The 14,935-nt window shown below is 39.9% G+C and overlaps 1 protein-coding gene and 1 pseudogene across 1 annotated transcript in view; one reads left to right on the top strand and one right to left on the bottom strand.

Annotated features, from left to right (window-relative positions):
* Window positions 1–14,935, top strand: part of LOC115177641 (piggyBac transposable element-derived protein 4) — an 85,862-nt gene that overhangs the window by 30,752 nt on the left and 40,175 nt on the right. The gene's annotated exons all lie outside the window — the stretch shown is intronic.
* On the bottom strand, window positions 2,494–6,088 carry LOC115177687 (zinc finger protein 239-like; annotated as a pseudogene).

Raw genomic sequence — 14,935 nt, 5'->3', positions numbered from 1 at the left:
ATTTCACTTTTTTTAACATCTTTATTTCCATGCATATAACTTGTCAAAATGCATTTTTATGTCCAAATTCACAGTCTTTAGATTAGACAATATTGTTTTCATGAGTGTTTGAAATTAGGTCCCTGAATGGTCAAAAACCTCTTTAAATAGAAGTACATTTATATCACAAAATATCTTACAGGTATACCCTCTCTCTCACCTTAATTTACCTGGTAAAACAAGGGTTAAATATAAATAAATGTCACAAGCTGACAGGCTCCCAGAGAAAGGGCCATAAAAGGCCCCAGCTCACTCAACTGCCCCTCCCCTCTCCAACAGCCATCAACCCAGAACATCCTGAAGACAGAACATCTAAAAAATATCTGAGAATCCTTTCTTCCTCATGGAGCTTTATTTATTTCATACAAATCCTAACCTTGTGACCCATTCCATACATCTGTTGTTTGTCATGTAGACTAAGGGGGTGTATCTTTGCTGTAAAATATTTTACATTTACATTTTAGTCATTTAGCAGACGCTCTTATCAGAGCGACCTACAGCAGTGAATGCATACAATTTCATTCATTTTTTTTTTTGTGCTGGCCCCCCGTGGGAATCGAACCCACAACCCTGGCGTTGCAAACACCATGCTCTACCAACTGAGCTACAGGGAAGGTTAAATATATTTGTATTCTTTGTGTCGGGGCTCTCAACAAATCACTTAAGGGTGGTTCGTCGACCAGCCATCGTTACTGCAGAGCACTTACATCATTCACTTGTGTGTGTGTGTGATCTGCTCTCCTTATTAATAAGTGAATAAAGATTTCTAGTTTAAGTATAACTAACTTGTGTGATAAGTTTCTCTCCTCATTTGATAATAAAGAATTAACCATGGGACAAGTCTCTGAATGTCCTTGAGTGGCCAAGCCAGAGCCCGGACTTGAACCCGATCTAACATCTCTGGAGAGACCTGGAAATAGCTGTGCAGCAACGCTCCCCATACAACCTGACAGAGCTTGAGAGGATCTGCAGAGAAGAATGGGAGAAACTCCCCAAATACAGGCGTGCCAAGCTTGTAGCGTCACACCCAAGAAGACTCAATGCTGTAATCACTGCCAAAGGTGCTGCAACAAAGTACTGAGTAAAGGGTCTGAATACTTAAGCAAATATTATATTTCAGTTTTTATTTTTTTAATAAATTAGCATCAATTTCTAAAAAACAGTTTTTGTTTTGTCATTATGGGATATTGTGTAGATGAGGGGGAAAAAACTATTTAATCAATTTTATAAAAAGGCCGTAACATAACAAATTGTGGAGAAAGTTGAAGGGTCTGAATACTTCACCAGCCTAATTATTTTTCCCTCAGGAAGCTCTGGTAAACAGTGGTTGTAGTGCACTGCTGCCACCACCAGGCCTGGAGGGCAATTTGACTTTGTTGTGTTAGCTAGCTGTGTTGCTAAAGACAGCAACATGCAATCTGGCTACCGATCAACCTATTGTGTGTATTGAATATTCATATTAGACTAAGGTCAGTTAAGGTTAGGCGAGAAATGGCGATGGAAACTTTATACGCAAATATTTATTTAATAACCATCATATCGAAGTAAACTTGGAGTCACGTGATGATATGTTGTGTGGTCCTCCCACTATGACTTGGGAACCCATGCAGTTTATTAGGCTACATATTAAATACGTTATAAACTTCACAGGGTGGTGAAAGTGATGAATTTGAGGCTCCTTTCCAATACATTTTGAGGGTCTTATTCTGGTGACTTGCTGATCGATGCTTGGTTGCCATTTGACATATAAAATAATATCTCTCTTATCCATAATAATCTCATCATGTAGGTAGCCTACCCGCACTATATCTGTCAGCTGCTGGCTACAAGTGCACGTTTGCTATATAAACGCAAGAGTTGAAAATGCGAATGAAACCCATTTAACTTAACAGAAAAAGTGTTGTAATTGTCACACGAAGCCTTTTATCTGCAGTAAGTCTGTTTGATAGAAACATTTCTGGTGGGAAAATGCATATATTGTTTTATGCAGATTTGAGAATATTCACATGAAAATCTGTCGCAAATTGCATGGAAACTTAGCTACTAAATTGGATATTGATCCAACACCTGCTGCTTATTCAAACCAGTCCACTGGGCACAGACGTCAGTTCAACATCTAGTTTCCATTTACATTTCTTTGAGTCGTCAACTAAAGTGAATTCAACATGAAATCAACACAGAATGTCACCTGTCACTGAATTTAGGTTGCCAGTTGGGTGAAAAATAAATAAAAAAACCTTTTTACAAATCCAATCAGTTTTCTACATTGATCTAACATCACATTGATTTGTTTTGTTTAACTGACACGGAAACAACGTTTATTCAACCAGTGGAAGGCTTGTAAATGCCCCCAGGAAAGTCGAACGAGAAACTCTTCATTGAGACAATGATAAACAGCAATCCGTGGGAGAGTTGTGTTGGATATTATAAAATAAGGATCTGCTGGAGTCCAAGTCAAACCAAGATTCTTTATTTCTGAGCTCAGAGAGAATAAGAGTTACACAGCGCAGTGTAGACAGTCTGAATTTCTGAAGCATTGGGTGATGAGCACATATCTTTATAGTTTCCTGTTCCTGGGCGGGACTTCATTCATACAAGGACACAGGTGCAGCTGGTTTGCAACACATAATGATACTCTCAAGAACAGGAGATTATAATAGGACAGTTTCACAAGGTTAGTCACATACTCAGTTATGTGGACACATATGATTAAAATATTCGATTACAGAGTCTGTGAACATTTTCATTTCAATAATCAACTGTGGACCAACAATGCAAATGTAAACAATGGAGGAAATGCATCACATCCAAATATCACTTGATTATCTGTAGTGCTGGAGGAAAGACACACAGATAAACACACACACAGTCAGAGTTTAAAAAAGGACCATTTAAACACATGGAATCTGATGTAGTCTATATTCAAACTGACATACTCCATTCATATTTTCTAATAAAAACATACACATATTTTTTAGAGTATACTTTGTACCATTTAATATGGTGTAAACAATTAAACACGTTCTCAGTCAACAATATAAGACAATGGGAGCGTTCTCTGAATTTTAAGTCAATGTGATGTGAAACGTAAGTTCACACACTAGGATACGTAATTATTCCCTCCTGTGTGGATTCTCACATGTTTTTTAAGTGACTGTGATGAGTAATATATCTTCCCACAGTCTGAACATTTGTAAGGCTTCTCCCCTGTGTGGATTCGCTCATGAGCTTTCAGGGTTCCTGACTGGCTAAAAACTCTTTCCACACTGGGAGCAGTGGTAAGGCTTCTCCCCTGTGTGTATTCGGTTATGATCTTTCAGGCTTCCTGAATGGCTAAAACTCTTTCCACACTGGGCGCAATGGTATGGCTTCTCCCCTGTGTGTATTCGCTCATGAGCTTTCAGGCTTCTTAACTGGCTAAAACTATTTCCACACTGGGAGCAGTGGTAAGGCTTCTCCCCTGTGTGTATTCGTTCATGATCTTTCAGGCTTCTTGACTGACTAAAACTCTTTCCACATTGGGCGCAATGGTATGGCTTCTCCCCTGTGTGTATTTGCGAGTGAGCTTTCAGGTTTCGTAACTGGCTAAAACTCTTTCCACACTGGGAGCAGTAGTAAGGTTTCTCCCCTGTGTGTATTCGCTTGTGAGATTTGAGTTTTTCTAACCGCATAAAATGCTTTCTACACTGCACGCAATGGTACGGCTTCTCTCCTGTGTATGTCCTCTGTCTTTTCAGGCTTCCTGACTTGATAAAACTCTTTCCAATCTGGGAGCAGAGGTGTTGTCTTGATGGTTTGAAAATCTCTGGTTCCTCCAAGTTTGGTTTTTCTCCTGCCAAAGACAGTGTTTATTTAAAGAGAGATCTGAATGAAATCTCCACATGATAAAACCGTCATGCTATGAGGTCTAATCTAAATCGGATCACTCAGATCAAGGTATTACTTGAGGTAATACCGTAATTTGCTTCTTGAATCATTACTTGAAGTTTTCAAACATTTCATAATTTAAAACAATCTTGGTGTGATTTTAAAACAAATGTCGTAGAGTTTCCTGGTAATTACTGATAATGTTTACATTACTTATTTTAATTCTGTTTTATAAGTCAGAACACAGAACTAGACAGTTCTATGACACTCAAGACACAGACATTGCTGGATTCCTATCAAGCAGGTGGTTGTAAATACATAACCTTCATAGCTGTACGCTACAGAATGTGACTTTTTCCATATGCACGAAAGCTTATTTCTCTCAAATTTTGTGCACAAATTTGTTTACATCGCTTTGCCAAGATAATCCATCCACCTGACAGGTGTGGCATATCAAGAAGCTGATTAAACGGCATTATCATTACACAGGTGCACCTTGTGCTGGGAACAATAAAAAGCCACTTTAAAAAATGTACAGTTTTGTCACAACACAATGCCACCAATGTCTCAAGTTTTGAGGGAGTGTGCAATTGGCATGGTGACTGCAGGAATATCCAGTGGAGCTGTTACCAGAGAATTGAATGTTTATTTCTCTACCATAAGCCACCTCCGTCGGTTTAGAGAACTTGGCAGAGCGTCCAACCGACCTCACAACCGCACACCACGTACAACAAAGCAAGCTCAGGATCTCCACATCATCTGAGATCAGCCACCCGGACAGCTGATGAAACTGGGGAGTATTTATCTCTGTAACAAAGCCCTTTTGCGGGGAAAAACAAATTCTGATTGGCTGGGCCTGGCTCCCCAGTAGGTGGGCTTATGCCCTCCCAGACCCACCAATGACAGACCAGTCATGTGTAGTCCATAGATTAGGTCCTAATGAATTTATTTACATTGACTGATTTCCTAATATGAACTGTAAATCATTGAAATTGTTGCGTTTATATTTCTGTTCAGTGTATATATATATATACACACAGTACCAGTCAAAAGTTTGGACACACATACTCATTCAAGGGTTTTTCTTTATTTTACTATTTTCTACATTGTAGAATAATAGTGAAGACATCAAAACTATGAAATAACACATATGGAATCATGTAGTAAATAATTGTTAAATCAAAATATATTTTATATTTGAAATTCTTCAAAGTAGCCACCCTTTGCCTTGATGACAACTTTGCACTCTTGGCATTCTCTCAACCAGCTTCATGAGGTAGTCACCTGGAATGCATTTAAATTAACAGGTGTGCCTTGTTAGAAGCATGGAGAAGGAGGTGTGATGGTGCTTTGCTGGTGACACTGTCTGTGATTTATTTAGAATTCAAGACACACTTAACCAGCATGGCTACCACAGCATTCTGCAGCGATACTTCGTCCCATCTGGTTTGCGCATAGTGGGACTATCATTTGTTTTTCAACAGGACAATGACCCAACACACCTCCAGGCTGTCTAAGGGCTATTTGACTAAGAAGGAGAGTGATGGAGTGCTGCATCAGATGACCTGGTCTCCACAATCACCCGACCTCAACCCAATTGAGATGGTTTGGGATGAGTTGGAACACAGAGTGAAGGAAAAGCAGCCAACAAGTGCTCAGCATATGTGGGAACTCCTTCACGACTGTTGGAAAAGCATTCCAGGTAAAGCTGGTTGAGAGAATGCCAAGAGTGTTCAACGCTGTATTTGTATTAGTCAGGGACAGCCCTACTGGGAACAGATACCAATGGCCAGATCTTTTTAATTTGTTCAAACTAAACGACAGCACTTACTTTGATGTTTAAAATCTGATCCTTTCTTCTCTTCTCCTCCTCTCACAGTTCCACTCAGCCCCGTTGTTTTCCTGCAGTCCACCAGCAGCACAGACAACCTCTTCATACCCAGCAGTAAGGTGCTACCGGGAGAGGCACGACACAGGGACTCCAGGAGGGAGGAAGGGCTAGCGTTGTCCTGGTAACCATAAAGAGGGGACACAGACACATATCATTATGGATGCTGATGTCACTGTTGTCAGAGTGTTTTACAGAAACCCAGCCCAGATCCCGATAGAGCAAGCTGTATGCTAGACCAGACCAAGCTGTACCATCTGGTGTTCTGATCTGGAGAGACTCTTCTCTGCCTCGTCAGCATCCGGATGTTGTTGAGGCTCCCCAAAGGATCCATGATAGTCATGTCTCTCTCCTGTGTGAACGACAACATCAAACAGACAGTCAACTTATGATCTTCTATTACAATCATAGGGTCTTACAAGAGGCATGAATATGTCTAAAAAGGGCCTAAATTGGCCACTTTCATCATGATTTTGTAAAATATTGTTTGTGTTGTGAATGTAAAAGGGTCGTTCCACTAAATGGGTGCCTTGTGTCCCTTTGATATTTTAAGTAGAAATTATGCACCAATATTGAATTTTAAAAGCCTGTTATGCAAAGATAAGGGCACTTTAATATAGACCACATGGAAAATTCAATAAATCGAATTTAAAAGTCCCAAAAATATATGTACCAGTGGCAGATTGCCACTTAAACAACTCCTACAGTACTGAACAACATATTCAAGTGTAGAACTTCAGTAGAATGGCCCTTAAAACCCCACATTTGTTCAGGTGGGTATAATTTGTGTAACGTTCCAACAGGAATATGTTCCAAAAACTTCGTAAGTAACAAGGTTGCCAACAAACAGCGCATACAAAGTTGTTTAGCGGGAGAATAAGATACGGGTAGGGAGTGGGCTATTTCATTAGGTGTTTCACTCACCACGTTTATTCAATCTGGTAGCCTACGGACAAACATTAAGAATAAGCTACGTTGTGAGTTGATGCCTATTCGGCAGCTAGTTAGCTAGGTGAATTGATCATGCTACTTTGTATGCGGCGTTTGTTGGTAACCTTGTACTTTATGAAGATTTTGGAACAGATTCCTGTTGGAACGTTCCACAAATTATACCAACCACATTAGTTCAACAACTGCATAGTTTGTGACCCTGTTTTAAAGACTGTACTCACTGGTGGTAATCGGAACTTCCCTCTCCTCCTCCTCTTTTATTGACATAGCCTCCTCTTCCTCTTTTACGACAAAATATTCTTCCTCTTCTTTCACAACACTCTCTTCTTTCAATGTTATGGCATCTTCCTCTTTTTTGATTCTGAAAGTTACTGCCCCCTCTTCCGCTCTGACAACCTCTTTCCCATTTTCCTCTTTCACTGTAATATCATCCTCTTCTTCTTTCAATGTGATAGCCTCCTCTTCCACCTTTTTCATTCTGAAAGCTTCTTCCTCTCCTTCTTGCTTAGTGAGCTCATGCTCCGGGAGATTAGCCTAGCGCATTATCAATTTAACACATTTGCTAATTTAACACATTTGCTAATTTAACAAGCGAATTACGTTTAAATGAACTAGTATATAGGTAAACAGAATTATGTTCCAAACACTAAGAGTAATATACACAAGATTGGTCTAAAGAGCTTCAATGTTTCGGTTTTATGTTCGCTAGCAAACCACCGCGTTGGTTGAATCAGAAGCCTCCAGTTCCGTCCACTAGATTATACGTCACGCAAGAAGCATAACCTGAAATACTCACATCGCCATCTGCTGGCTGGAGTGGGTAACGCAGACTGGAGAAAAATCTCCATTCCAATGTTTATTCTGGCAAACAATGTCATAAGTAGTCATTTAAAAACAACCAGATGTTATGTTTTCTCTTACTTCTTACAGCCAATACTTTACTCCAGGGCTGACCTGCCCATTAGGTAGGATTAGGTGACAGATTGAAGAGGGTAGCATTTTCCTAGGTGGTGTATTCCGAGCTAAATTGACCAAGGCTCATCGTTAGCAACACATAATAACACCTCACATAATGCTGCCCAAAAACAATGAAAACTTCTCTCACCCAGAAGCATATGGACTATTTAGGTGAGTGTTGGTGTTGCCACATGAAGCAGTGCCCACTTTGCATAAGGAAACATGGACAGATAGGGCTCTACCTGTGTAGAACACATGCCCCTTTACCCTTCCAGGCTCTAAAGTGTCCTTTTGGGTGGTGGTATAATTTGTATTCCTTTTTTTGTCATAGTCTTTCTGAACCCACTGCCTGCAAGTCATTGTTAAATTTGCCTAACTATCTTACAGGTAGACCCTCTTTCACTCTCTCTCATGTCACAAGCTGACAGGCTCCCAGAGGAAGGGCAATAAAAGGCCCCAGCTCACTCAACTGCTCCTCCCCTCTCCAACAGCCATCAACCCAGAACATCCTGAAGACAGAACATCTAAAGATCATCTGGGAATCCTTTCTTCCTCATGGAGCTTTTTGAAAGTGAGTTGAATTTTCAATGTGATATTTGTACAGTGAATTCAGAAAGTATTCAGACCCCTTGACTTATTCCACATTTTGTTAAGTTACAGCCTTATTTTAAAATGGACTTTAAAAAAATTACATATTCAGCAATCTACACATAATACCCCATAATGAGAAAGCAAAAACAGGTTTTTAGAAAATGTAGGTAATTTATTAAAGATAAAAAACAGAAATACCTTATTTACACAACAGTAAGTATTCAGACCCTTTGCTATGAGACTATCAGAGCAAAAACCAAGCCATGAGGTAGAAGGAATTGTCCATAGAGCTCAGAGACAGGATTGCGTCGAGGCACAGATCTTGGGAAGGGTACCAAAACACTTCTGCAGCATTGAAGGACCCAAAGAACACAGTGTGGTGAAGAAGGCGCAACAGAGCCTCTTCAACCTCAGGAGGCTAAAGACATTTGGCTTGTCACCTAAAACCCTCACAAATTTTTACAGATGCACAATGAAAGCATCCTGTCGGGCTGTATTACCGCCTGGTATGGCATCTGCACCACCCACAACCACAAGGCTCTCCAGAGGGTGGTGCGGTCTGCCCAACGCATTACCGGGGGTAAACTACCCACCCTCCAGGACACCTACAGCACCCGATGCCAAAAAATATATAATCAAGGACATAAACCACCCGAGCCACTGCCTATTCACCCCGCTATCATCCAGAAGGCAAGGTGCATTAAATCTGGGACTGACAGACTGAAAAACAGCTTCTATCTCAAGGCCATCAGACTGTTAAACAGCCATTACTAGCACATTAGAGGCTGCTGCCTATAGGCATAGACTAGAAATCACTGGCCACTTTAAGGAATGGAACACTAGTCACTTTAATAATGTTTACTTATCTGGCATTACTCATCTCTTATGTATATACTGTATTCCATACTAGTCTACAGTATCCTAGTCCGTTCCGCTCTGATATCACTCGTCCTTATGTATATAGTCTTAATTCATTCCTACTTACATTTGTGTGTATTGGCTATATGTTGTGCAATTTGTTAGATATTACTTGTTAGATATTACTGCACTGTTGGAGCTAGAAACACAAGCATTTCGCTACAACTGCAATAACATCTGCTAATAACGTGTATGTAACCAATAAAATTGGATTTGATTTGATATACGTCCTGGATGGCAGGAACTTGACCCCAGTGATGCACTGGGCTGTACGCACTACCCTCAGTAGTCATATCCCAGTTTAACTATTTGCTTATGGTCTTGGCTACAGCCACTGTGTTCTTTGGGAACTTCAATGCTGCAAAAAAAACGTGTCTCCCTTCCCCAGATCTGTGCCTCGACACAATCGTGTGTCGGAGCTCAACGGACAATTCCTTCAACCTCATGGCTTGGTTTTTGCTCTGACTTGCACTGTGAATTGTGGGACCTTATATAGACAGGTGTGTGTCTTTCCAAATCATGTCCAATCAATTGAATTTACCACAGGTGGACTCCAATCAAGTTGTAGAAACATCAAGGCTGATCAATTGAACAGCATGCACCTGAGCTCAATTTCGAGTCTCATATCAAAGGGTCTGAATACTTATGTAAATAAGGTATTTCTTTTTAGTTTATATAATTTGCAAAAATTTGAAAAAACCTGAATACTTTCCGAAGGCACTGTATGTATATAAAAAAAAAAATTCCACTAACCCTACCACCCCTTCCCTAATTAGAGTAAACTAATGCACACCAACACTCAGGCTTCTACTTCCAGCTTATACATACTATATACATTTTACGGACACAATGTATTTTACAATAGTTATATTTAGTTTGTTTTTAATCCTATCCTTCAGTTACCCTAAACCTCTCCCATCTATCTCTGAAGACCATCCAGTTTGATTTCTATTCACCATATATTTTTAACTGTGCTGTTTCACAAAAGTTCTTGACCTTTATATTCTCATAGTTGCTACAGATTGTAAATTAAAAATAAACATGTTTGCTAAAAGTATTATTATATTATTGATCAATTGACTATGACTTTTCAAATCACCCAGTAGTGCTGTCTGCAGAGTTAGCTCCAGGTAAATGTTACCATTCCTGGACCTGCGACCAAAAACAAGCTACATATGGACAGTACCAAAACAAATGATCTAATGATTCTGTCTCTTCGCAGCTAAATCTGCAGAGAGGTTCGTTGTATCCCCCATATATATTTTGTACAATCATTTAAATTGAAAAATTCTAAGTTTTGAATCATGCGTCATTCACAATTTTTATTAACCAAGTTTGGTCTTTAAAGCAGGGCTGACAGACAAGTTTCTTACTTTTTCCCCCTTCCACTTGCCTCTTCCATTTTTTGTGGTAATGCTGCAATTAGTTGTTTGTAATTTTGGGTAGAGCAGACGTTTCCATATAATTTTATTAGCTGCATGTGTGACAACTCCACCAGTCCTATTGATGATATAATTTACAAAGATTATACATTTTTTATGTATTAAATTTTACTTTTATTTTTTTATCGTTTAGTATATTTGAGATTAACCACCATTTTTTTGTATTATTTGTTATTTTCTGGTGGATTAAACTGAAATTGCAACCAACTTTCTATGGCTTGTTTTAAAAATAACGTTATTTTTGTGATTATTTCATTTTCAAATAACCGAAAGTGAGAGGTTGTATTCTGAATAAAGGGGAAAAGGCCATTCTTGAACATAGGGTAAGACATTCTTACTAATCTGATAGAGAACCAGTTCGGAATAAAAGTATAACTTTTGTATGACTGAAGCCTTTAGTTAGAGGTCTAATGCTTTAAAACCTCTTGGCGTTCCCCTAGGATAGGGGGCGCTACAGCGATTTTTGAAAAAAAATCGTGCCCATTTTAAACGGCCTCCTACTCAAACTCAGAAGCTAGGATATGCATATAATTAATACTTGTGGATAGAAAACACCCTAAAGTTTCTAAAACTGTTTGAATGGTGTCTGTGAGTATAACAGAACTCATATGGCAGTCAAAACCCCGAGACCGATCGTAACAGGATGTGGAATTCTGAATTGTGGACTCAACTTCACATCTTTGCCTGTAATTCACACAGTGAGCAATGGTTCATTGAGCACTTCCTATTGCTTCCACTAGATGTCCCCAGTCTTTACAAAGTGGTTTGAGTCTCCTACTGTTAAAACTGAATGAATGAGACGCTGTTGAAATTGGTCACATGAGGAGGGCCATCACCATTATGACGCCGGCGGCCCTGGCTTCCCTCCCCTTTCGAAACGTTTTGAAAGACAATGCAATCATCCTCCTTGAATCTTATTGGCTCTCTTGTTGAAAAAGGCCCTGAAGATTTATGTTATACAACGTTTGACATGTTTGAACGAACCTAAATGGGGAAAAAAATGCATTTTCTCGAAATAGCTGTCCCGCGGCCGATGGAGCATTTGGATCAGCCTTCAGACGCGCTAACAAGAACAAGCTCTTGGAACATAAAGGAGTAATTTTTTCGAACGAAAATACATTTGTTGTGGACCTGCGATTCCTGGAAGTGCTTTCTGATGAAGACAACCAAAGGTAAGGAATTATTGACAAAAGTATACAAGACTAGATGTGATATGCGATTGTTCCAAGATGGCGCTGACCTGTATTACTAGGTAATTTTCTGAGTATCGCATCCCCTTTTATCGCAAAGTGTGATTACCCAGTAAAGTTATTTTTAAATCTGGCATTACAGGTGCTTTCAAGAGATATTCATCTATAAATCTTAGAATGACAATATTACATTTTAAAAATGTTTTCGAATAGTAATTTAGTAAATTGTAGCACTGTTTCACAGGATGCATTTGAGGGAAAATAGTTAGTCAACGTTACGCGCCGATGTAAAATGCTGTTTTTATATATAAATATGAACTTTATAGAACAAAAGAATGCATGCATTGTGTAACATGATGTCCTAGGTGTGTCATCTGATGAAGTTTGTAAAAGGTTAGTGCTGCATTTAGCTGTTTTTTGGTTATTTGTGATGCATGTGGTTGGTCGGTAAATGGCTATGTGGCTACTTTTACGATATACTCCTCTAACATAATCTAATGTTTTGCTTTTGCTATAAAGCCTTTTTGAAATCGGACAACGTGGTTCGATTCAGGAGAGGTGTATCTATAAAACGATATGACATAGTCCTATATTTGATTTTTTTTTTTTTTTTTTTTCGTTATGCTAATGTCGATAGGAGTTTTTCGCTGGATGTCCGTCCCGCTTACGGGACGAGACTTAATAATTCATCATTTCTGCCCTCCGAATTCATATTCATTATATAAATAGGCCTATTTAATTTAGTCTTGCTTGCCGTTCCAAATACAACTGAATATTTTTTTTCTGATAATTTTAAAAGGGACTGGGAGACAAGTCAGGATCGAGGCAAAGATTAACGGAGCAAAGTACAGAGAGATTCTTGATGAAAACCTGCTCCAGAGCGCTCAGAACCTCAGACTGGGACGAAGGTTCACCTTCCATCAGGACAATGACCCTAAGCACACAGCCAAGACAATGCATAAGTGGCTTTGGGACAAGTCTCGGAACGTCCTTGAGTGGGCCAGCCAGAGCTCGGACTTGAACCGGATCGAACATCTCTGGAGAGAGATCTGGTGCAGGTTTTCATCAAGGATCTCTCTGTACCTTGCTCCATTCATCTTTCCCTCGATCCTGACTAGTCTCCCAGTCCTTGCCACTGAAAAACATCCCAACAGCATGTTGCTGCCACCAACATGCTTCACCATAGGGATGATGCCAGGTTTCTTCCAGATGTGACGCTTGGCCTTCAGGCCAAAGAGTTTAATCTTGGTTCCATCAGACCAGAGAATCTTGTTTCTCATGGTCTGAAAGTCCTTTAGGTGCCTTTTGGCAAACTCCAAGCGGGCTTTCTTGTGTCTTTTACGGAGAAGTGGCTTCCGTCTGGCCACTCTACCATAAAGGCCTGATTGGTGGAGTGCTGCAGCGATGGTTGTCCTTCTGGAAGGTTCTCCCATTTCCACAGAGGAACTCTTGAGCTCTGTCAGAGTGACCATCGGGTTCTTGGTCACCTCCCTGACCAAGGCCCTTCTCCCCCTATTGTTCAGTTTAGCCGGGCGGCCAGCACTAGGAAGAGTCTTGGTGGTTCCAATCTTCTTCCATTTAAGAATGATGGAGGCCACTGTGTTTTTTGGGACCTTCAATGCTGCAGAAATGCTTTGGTACACTTCCCCAGATCTGTGCCGTGACACAATCCTGTCTCGAAAGGAATATATCACATCAAATATAGGCTACTTAAAGTTCAAGTTAGATCACACATTCCGCCGATTGTTGTTGAAAAACGTTTCTTAAACGGAACAAAACGGGGATAAACATACCTGAATATGTCCAATAGAAACTCTCGTCTGCAACTGACTAATGATTACACCCTAGGTCAGCTAGATGCAGGCAAGAGTGTGCAAGGTGGTATTGAATGTGTCACTGTCTGTCCATGTGTCACTGTCTGTCACCTCAAATGTTTCTCTCAACCTGTGTGCACCTACATTCTAAATTTTAATTCATAGGCTAAGTTGTAGCAACCTCATGATAGGTATAGGGGAAATGTTAGTATCATGTAGTAGCCAAAACCTATCGCTGTTACATTGAACAGGGTGAATGAAATATGAATGACAGTCATCTAATATGCTGTAATAGAAATAAGGCCATGTTCATGAAAAAAACAAATCGTCCTGCCTCATTTTAAATGGCACTGACCGCCACTGTTAGGGTGGTGGACCATTCTTGGTACACATGGGAAACTGTTGAGCTGGAAAACCCCAGCAACTTTGCAGTTCTTGACACAAACCGGTGCACCTGGCACCTATTACCATACCATGTTCAAAGCCTCTTAACTATTTTGTCTTCCCAATTCACCCTCCGAATGGCACACATACACAATCCATGTCTCATTTGTCTCAAGGCCTAAAATGCCTTATTTAACCTGTCTCCCCCCTTCATCTACACTGATTGAAGTGGATTTAACTAGTGATATCAATAAGGGATCATAGCTTCCAGCCCCAGCTAACACACCTGACTCCAATAATCACCTAATCATGATCTTCAGTTTAGAATGCAGTTTGATTAATCAGCTGTGTTTGCTAGGGATGGAGAAAAGGTGTGACATCAATCAGGCCCCCGAGGACTGGAGTTTCCAACCCCTGGTTTACAGGATGATTTGTATCTTAGCTTAAAGGGAATAGTACCGTCACATCTAGAGAGCAAATGTGTATTAAAACACAACCTATTCAAATAAGTATTTATTCAGCATTACATATTCATATGAATCTTCTACGTCTGTGTACAGGACGGTATTCTTTGTAAAACGTAAGAGAAAATATATCAGCTTATTGTTAAATTATTATGACGTTATTTCCAATACAAAAAGTGTTGTAACTATTGTTTCCAAACTGCGTTACCACTCCAGTCAGCAGATGGCGATGTGCGTCTTTCATGTGTTGCTTCTTGCGTGACGTATAATGGACTGGACGGACGCTTCTTCAGGAACAACAACACGGCTACTCTTTCAATCACCACGGTAGCTTGCTAGCTAACATAAAACTGAAAGATTGACGCTTTTGACCATGTTAATGTACATTAGCTAATCTCAGTGTTGTTAACCAGTTGACACGTCAACTGAA

Source organism: Salmo trutta, chromosome 38 (assembly GCF_901001165.1).
Source record: "Salmo trutta chromosome 38, fSalTru1.1, whole genome shotgun sequence".
Lineage (NCBI taxonomy): Eukaryota > Metazoa > Chordata > Actinopteri > Salmoniformes > Salmonidae > Salmo > Salmo trutta.
This window is presented reverse-complemented; position numbering and strand designations above follow the sequence as displayed.